General features: G+C 48.7%; 1 protein-coding gene across 2 annotated transcripts in view; it reads right to left on the reverse strand.

Annotated features, from left to right (window-relative positions):
- Positions 1–1,594, reverse strand: part of SAMD4B (sterile alpha motif domain containing 4B) — a 60,725-nt gene extending 59,131 nt beyond the window's left edge. For both annotated transcript variants that reach the window (XM_040323371.1, XM_040323370.1), the window contains exon 1: positions 1,508–1,594. The gene's annotated coding sequence lies outside the window, so the exon portion shown is untranslated. The remainder of the gene's footprint in view (positions 1–1,507) is intronic.
- Between the last annotated feature and the right edge of the window lie 6,735 nt (positions 1,595–8,329).

Raw genomic sequence — 8,329 nt, forward strand, 5'->3', positions numbered from 1 at the left:
CTAAGGCTGCATTCACACCTGAGCGTTTTGTCGCCTGAAGCGCGACGCTCAAATACGCTAGAGGGGAAAAAATACATGATCCCCTATGGCGATGGTTCACATCTGCACGCCAGTACGCCTGACGCCGAACGCCTGTGAAGCTCAAACAAGTTCCAGACCCTTTTTTGTCGCGCATATCGGGCGGTTTGGGCGTATTTGAGCTTTCCATTTCCCATAGAAACGCTCGATTCAAGCGACTAGCGCGACTACGAGCGTAGGCTACGGGCGTTTCGTCGCTTTAATCAATAGAACTTTTCACCCAGGCAGAAGATTAAAAATATCTACCAACATAGCAACAAGTGATGAAAAGATGATCATTTTTCCTATTGGCTAAAATAAAAAACGTCAGACGACGCTGTATGCAAACGCGCAAATAAGCATGAATACGCGCGACAAACCTCCCGAAAAAACGACCGACGCTCAGGTGTGAATGCAGCCTAATAAAGTGATCAGTGCTAATACTATACACTGTCACTATACTGACACTGATGTTGCTAGTGACTCTAATCCAGTGATCAGTGCCAATACTATACACTGTCACTATACTAACGACACTGGCTGGGACGGGGTTGACATCTAGGAGCAATGAAGAGGTCAAGGGTGTGCCTTACAATGTGTAATATGTGCTGCTTTTACTTTCTGATCTGGCTGTTTTTTCTCCCTGCGATTCTGGGAGAAGCAACAGCCAGATCGCTGTTCACTGCACGCAGAGTTCTGCATGTTCATAAACACAGAACGCTGCCTGTGATTGGACACAGCCGATCAGCTGAAATCTGCTGCTGTGTCCAATCACAATACAAGTCGAGTCGGCGGGGAGCGCACGCATTGAACACGGATGACAGGTGACGACGCACGGGTACATTATCCGGCCTGCCTGTGCCGCCCCACCACACTAAATCTAATGCAGCAAGCTGGTAATGATACCCCAAAGATTGCCATCAGGGGCACATTCTGACGTGGTGTAGGGGTTACACTGGCGAGGTGGCGGCTCGTAGGGCAGGCGATGAACAGGATGCCCAACTCTGTTGCCCAGGTGTGAATAAGCCCCTCTGTTTCCTGTTCTGGTGACAATCATCCACCAGTACATATAAAGTGACACCCCCCAAAACAAAACCTGACACAAGTTGTATAGCGATATGAAGTAGTTGTGCACAGGAAGTGCTGAGGAATGGGGTGTAGAGGACACAGATGGGAGCTGTGCTATTGGCAGTGACAGGGAGGACTGGGAGGGGTGGGCTAACACAGCTGTACAGGACACACACACATCACACCCCATTATACCATCCCCCACCCTGGGCTCCCCTTTACCTCACAGCACAGCCCCAGGACGGTTGCTATGGAGATAGAGTTGGGGGTGACTCCTCTGTCCACCCACATACTCACTGCCGCTCCCCTTCATCACCGGAGACGTCCTCGGTCCTCCCACCCACTTTTGGAACCCGTCCCTCCGCTTCCCGTTGTCACTTACCGCCCGCTCAGGCCGTTGCACTCCCCCGGGGAGCCACACAGGCAACCACCGCCGCCAGCACGTCGCACGTTACGCTCGGCGTTGGAGACTGACGTCACCGCGCACGTCGGGGCCCCCCACACAGAACACGCCTCCGCCTGCGGATTGGCCGGCCAGGGCCGGTGATTGACATCGGCGCTGGTGAGCCCGCCTCCAAGCCCCGCCTTGGACGGAGGCAGCGCGGCGCGATTGGCCGAGACGAATTTAATTGACAGAAGGAGAACAATGCAGGAGGGCGTGGCGTGAAGAGTACTGCAGAGGGAGAAATGTCATTTAGATGGCAGGGATGTGAGTGATGGTTCTGGATGACAGGCCATCCACAGGGATATCAGAACCCCCCTCCTCCCCGCCCATTTTATTCTCCAAGGCGACGTGAGCTTGGTTGCTATGGGCAACTGCACCACGTTTGCTCCAGAATAAAAACAAATCTAATCCCCCCAAAAACTAAAAAAGATTGCAGCTCCTTCCCCTCCCTGTATCCCTACTCCTTTCCTTTTCCTTTTTATTTCTTCGTTTTTGTTCGCCCTTGACTAATTGTTCATTATATATCTTATCTTATAAACAGTCGAATTTTGAGCCTCCTCTTTAACCACTTAAGCCCCGGACCATTTTGTTGCTAAATGCCCAGGCCAGGTTTTGCGATTCGGCACTGCGTCGCTTTAACAGACAATTGCGCGGTCGTGCGACATGGCTCCCAAACAAAATTGGCGTCCTTTTTTCCCCACAAATAGAGCTTTCTTTTGGTGGTATTTGATCACCTCTGCGGTTTTTATTTTTTGCGCTATAAACAAAAATAGAGCGACAATTTTGAAAAAAATGCAATATTTTTTACTTTTTGCTATAATAAATATCCCCCAAAAACATATATAAAAATTTTTTCCCCCTCAGTTTAGGCCGATACGTATTCTTCTACCTATTTTTGGTAAAAAAAATCGCAATAAGCGTTTATCGATTGGTTTGCGCAAAATTTATAGTGTTTACAAAATAGGGAATAGTTTTATTGCATTTTTATTAATTATTTTTTTTGACCGACATTATGGCGGACACTTCGGACAATTTTGACACATTTTTGGGACCATTGTCATTTTCACAGCAAAAAATGCATTTAAATTGCATTGTTTATTGTGAAAATGACAGTTGCAGTTTGGGAGTTAACCACAGGGGGCGCTGTAGGATTTAGTGTTCACCTAGTGTGTGTTTACAACTGTAGGGGGGTGTGGCTGTAGGTCTGACGTCATCGATCGAGTCTCCCTATAAAAGGGATCACTCGATCGATGCAGCCGCCACAGTAAAGCACGGGGAAGCCGTGTTTACATACGGCTCTCCCCGTTCTTCAGCTCCGGGGCGGCTATAAATGAATAGCCGCGCCTTCGTCCCGGATCGCTCCCCGCGGGTTACCGACCGCCGCATGTACCGGGGGGGCCCCGATCGGACCTCCGACCCGCGGAAAGGCGGGGACGTACATGTACGCCCATATGCCTGTACGTGCCATTCTGTGGACGTATATGTACATGCGGCGGTCGACAACCAGTTAAGAATGTTGTTTATGTATTATGTATACTATGATATGTATTCATTGTGTATTGTGTAAACATTTTCAATAAAAACATTGGAAACAAAAAAGATTGCAGCTGACCAGTCCTAAGATGTGGTGGCTGGAGGTTTTCTTTATTATTGCTTTATTTTCACCGGGTGATCCTGCCAGTAGGGTGACAACACTCCCTCACTGTACTGTATGGAGGAGCAGCGTAGTCACCCCAGGCTGCTCCCCTGATTTGGACTACAAACCCCTCCCCATATTCTTATCTTTCTAACCACTTCAATACCAGGCTTATTCACCCCCTTCCTGCCCAGGACAGTTTTCAGCTTTCAGCGCTCTCACACTTTGAATAACAATTGAGCGGTCAGGCAACACTGTACCCAAACTAAAATGTTTCTTTTGGTGGCATTTAAAGCGGAGTTCCACCCAAAAATGGAACTTCCGCTTTTTCGAACCCTCCCCCCCTCCGGTGTCACATTTGGCACCTTTCAGGGGGAGGGGGGTGCAGATACCTAAGGCCCCTTTCACATGGGCAGCTGTTCTGCCGCAGTTAAAAACATATTTTGTTATTTTGAAATTCAGAGAATCCTGGCACAGCGGTCACTTGCAGTTTTACATTGCGATTAGCTGCGTTTATGTGCGGCTGCGTTTAGCTGCGTTGGAACATTCTTGCCATTTCTGTTCCACTGTTCCATTGCTTTCTGTTGTTTTTCTTTCCTTGTTGCCGCCACTATCTGCAGGTGACCTAGAACACTGCATATAGCTGCATTAAATTGTTCCTGGACGCAGAAAAATCTATTTTTTCTATCCGCACCAAATCCTATATATTGAAACCGTTGCTAAACGCAGTGGCCCAGACTCTCAAAGACTTACGATGGCGTATCTCCAGAATGTGCGCCGTCGTATCTATGTGCCTGATTCATAGAATCAGTTACGCATAAATTCGGCCAAGATACGAGCGGCGTAAGTCTCCTACGCCGTCGTATTTTGGGTGCATATTTCCGCTGGCCGCTAGGTGGCGCTTCCGTTGATTTCCGCGTTGAATATGTAAATGAGCAAGATACGCCGATTCACGAACGTACGTACGCCTGTCGCAATTAGTTACGCCGTTTACGTAAGACATATGCCGGCGTGAAGATAAAGCTGCTCTCTAGGTGGCGCAGCCCATGCGTATCTTTTTACGTCGTTTACTTAAGTCGTATGTGAATGGGGCTGTGCGTAGGTTACGTTCACGTCACAGGCATTGAGCCGGCGTATCTTAGGGCGTAAATTCGATGTGATACTGAGAATGTGCGCGCATGCGCCGTTCGTTCGGCCATGCATCTACATGGGGTCACGCTTCATTTAAATAAAACACGCCCACGACCTGCCTACTTTGAAATACGCGCGCTTACGCCGGCCCATTTACGCTACGCCGCCGTAACTTAGGACGCAAGTGCTTTGTGAATACTGCTCTTGCCTCTCTAAGTTGCAGCAGCGTAGCGTAAATAAGATACGCTACGCCCGCACAAAGTTACGCCGCCCTACGTGAATCTGGCCAGTGTGTGAATGTGGACATAGGAAAGCATTGTCTGAGTTTAGCTGCGGTAGATAACTTGATCTATCCACAGCTAAAAGCTGAATTCTATCCGCCCGTGTGAAAAGGGGCCTAAGACAGGTATTTGCACCCACTTCTGGAAACAACTCATGCGGCAGACACGCCCCTACCCGCACCCCCTGCTGTCTCCTGGGAAATACACTGTTCCCAGGAGAGAGTGGGAAACTAGTGACGGCGCACCGCGCTACTCGCTCATGCGCAGTAGGGAACCAGGCAGTGAAGCCGCAACGCTTCACTTCCCGATTCCCTCACTGAGGATGGCGGCGGGTGCAGCCGAGGGACGAGCGATTGCTCATCCTAGTCTGCTGGCATTGCGGGCGCGCTGGACAGGTAAGTGTCCATATTTTAAAAGTCAGCAGCTGCAGTATTTGTAGCTGCTGGCTTCTAAAAAAAAAAATCACCACTGTTTTTGTTTTTTTCTGTTACAAAATTTTGTTAATAAGTAATTTTTCTCCTTTACTGATGAGCACTGATAGATGGCACTGATGGGCACTGATAGGCAGCACCTATGGGCCACCTTTATGGGCTGCACTTCCGAGTGCAATTTCAAGTGCAAAGTGGATTTGCCTTTAGTAAATAACCCCCATTGTTTCTTATTCAAAATTGCTTCTCTTTTTTTTGTTTATAGCGGAAAAAATAAAAACTGCAGAGGTGATCAAATACAACCAAAACAAAGCTGTGGGGAAAAAAAAACATCAATTTTATTCGAGTAACGCATCGCACGACCGCGCAACTGTCAGTTAAAGCAACGCAATGCCGTATCGCAAAAAAAATGGCCTGATCAGGAAGTGGGTAAAACCTTCCGGGGCTGAGGTGTTTAAAGGGTTTGTAAAGGAATTTTTTTTTTATCTTAATAGCTTCCTTTACCTTAATGCATTGCTGTTTTCATGTCCTCATTGTTCGTTTTTGATCTCAAGTTGCTGTAATTCTTCTCTGATCTCCACACTTCCTGGTTGTCTGTTTCCTGATGACCACAGTACTGGGAGCTTTCTCTCTGTGGTCACTAATCAAGGAGGTGTGATTACTGTGTGTCTAAAACTAGGGTTGTCCCCATAACGATACTAGTATCGGTATCGGGACCGATACTAAGCATTTCCCCCGAGTACTTGTACTCGGGGGAAAATGCTCCGATACTTCACACGATACCTGACTTTTCCTGTATCCTCCTCCAGTTCCCCCTATCCGTTCTGCTCTCCCCCTCCACGCTCCGTGTCCCCCCTCCATGCCACTGCTATCCTCCTGGGTTCTGCTCTCCCCCACCATGCTCTGTGTCCCACACTCCGTGCTGCTGCTCTCCCCCTCCGTGCCGCTGCTCTCCCCCTTTGTGCCTCTGCTGTCCCATTCCGTGCCACTGTTGTCCCCCACTGTCCCGCTGCTGTCACCCTCCGTGCCTCTACTGTCCCAAGCCATGCCGCTGTTGTCCCCCACTGTCCCGCTGCTGTCACCCTCCGTGCCGCTGCTCTCCCCCTCCGTGCCTCTGCTGTCTCATTCCGTGCCGCTGTTGTCCCCCACTGTCCCGCTGTTGTCACCCTCCGTGCCGCTGCTGTCCCCCTCCATGCCGCAGCTGTCCCCCTCCGTGCCGCAGCTGTCCTCCTTCATGCTCCGCTCTCCCCCTCCATGCTCCGTGTCCCCCCTCAGTGGTGTCACTCTCCATGTCCTCCTCCTCCACCCCCTCTGTCAGGATGGAGAGCGGCGGTAGGAGCCGCTGAACCTACCTTTTCCAAATGAAAAGAGTCAGTGATCACTGACTCTGTTCATTCATATAACTGAAACATCGTAACCTGTGTTTACAATGTTTCAGTTTATGAATGGATAGGAGCCTCTGTCTCCTCTCCATTCATTTTCAGTGCAGCTGAGAAAGGGACTGTCCTTAGTCCCTTTCTCTGTCTCAAAGGTGAGATATCAGAGGTCTGTTAAGACCCCTGATATCTCACCAAAGCCCCCCCAACAGGGCTGAATGAAAAAAAAATTTGCAATAAATAATTAAAAAATTAAAATGTAAATAATAATAATAAAAAAAACACACTGACACCCCCCCCCTAAAAAAAAAAAAAAACACTGTAAAAAATAAATAGTAAAAAATAAAAATTGTGTAAAAAAATAAATAAAAAAATACCGCCACTGTCACATGACATTAAAAAAAAAAGTATCGGTATTCGGTATCAGCGAGTACTTGAAAAAAAGTATCGGTACTTGTACTCGGTCTCAAAAAAGTGGTATCGGGACAACCCTATCTAAAACCCCTCAGCACCAATCAGTTTCGTTTTCCAAACCATCACTGCCCTGTATTGGCTCTGTGGCTCTGTACAGCAGAGGCAGGAAACAACATGCAAAAACGAAACTAGAAACTGCAGGTACATTATATGATTGATTTTTATCTATTTGTAATCGTTTTTAAAAGGAATCAGCTAAAGCGGAGTTCCACCCTGAAAAAAATCTTTCCACCAAAAATCTAAAAAAAAAAAAGTTTATTTACCCTAAATAGCTGTTGCTATGCGGAAGTCCCGAATCTGCCTCTTCATCCACCGCGGTCGATTCTCTTCCTCCTACACTCTGTTTCTTCTTGTGAATGGGGCGCGCTGCATTCTGGGAATTGTGTGTATCCCAGAAAGCAGCCGGCCCATTCACAAAGCGCCGCGCTGCTCGCGCATGCGCAGTAGGAAACGGGCAGTGAAGCCGCAACGGCTTCACTGCATGTTTCCCTTACTGTGGACGGCGGCGCCTGGAGCTGCCAGGATCGAGTATCGGCCTCGGCGGGGGCCGACATCGCTGGCGACTAGGACGGGTAAGTGTCCTTATTAAAAGTCAGCAGCTACAGTGTTAGCAGCTGCTGACTTTTAATTTTAATTTTTTTTTGACCGGAGCTCCGCTTTAATTATTATATCTCTATACCCTGTAAACAGTCATTTCAGCAAAAAATGTTTTTTTATTTACAACTCCTTTAAGGTACCATTCACACCGGTGCACCCTATTGTCGGCAATGGAACTGTTCAAATTGGTGCGACCCCATTTTTACGGTGCCATACCGACTTGAAAAAGAAGTTCCTGCACTACTTTTGGCGATTTCAGGTGCGACTTGCATAGATGTCTGTGCATGAAGTAGCACAGATGTCAGCCTTGGTGCACCGGGAAGTCGCACTGACATGCGACTTTGAAATTGTGAGATTTCAAGTGAAGTCGGAACCAGTGGCGGTGCGTCCATAGGAGTGAGCGCCGCCCCCTCTGGCTCGCTCACAGCCAGTAAAATATACAGATTCATACACTGTATGAAACTGTATATTTTCGCCGCTGCCGCCAACTATTCAGCTGACCGGACATTGAGCGCCGGTCAGCTGAATAGCGGCAGCTGACTGGCTGTGTAGAAGTGCCTATCAGGGCCAGCGGCTGTAGTCGGCTTCCTGAAGCTCATCCTCGGGACATACCGGCCGTGTGTCCAAGGATAAGACTGACAGGCGTCTCAGCCAATCAGGCAACCTGATTGGCTGAAGCGTCATCGAGGGCGGGACGAGGGACATAGAAGCCATAAAGGTAAGTGCCAGGGGGGGTACTGGGCACGGTGGCTACAAGTGGGGGCATAGTGGCTACAAGTGGGGGCACAGTGGTGACAATTGGGGGCACAGTGGCAACAATTGGGGGCACAGTGGCA

Source organism: Rana temporaria, chromosome 9 (genome assembly GCF_905171775.1).
Source record: "Rana temporaria chromosome 9, aRanTem1.1, whole genome shotgun sequence".
Lineage (NCBI taxonomy): Eukaryota > Metazoa > Chordata > Amphibia > Anura > Ranidae > Rana > Rana temporaria.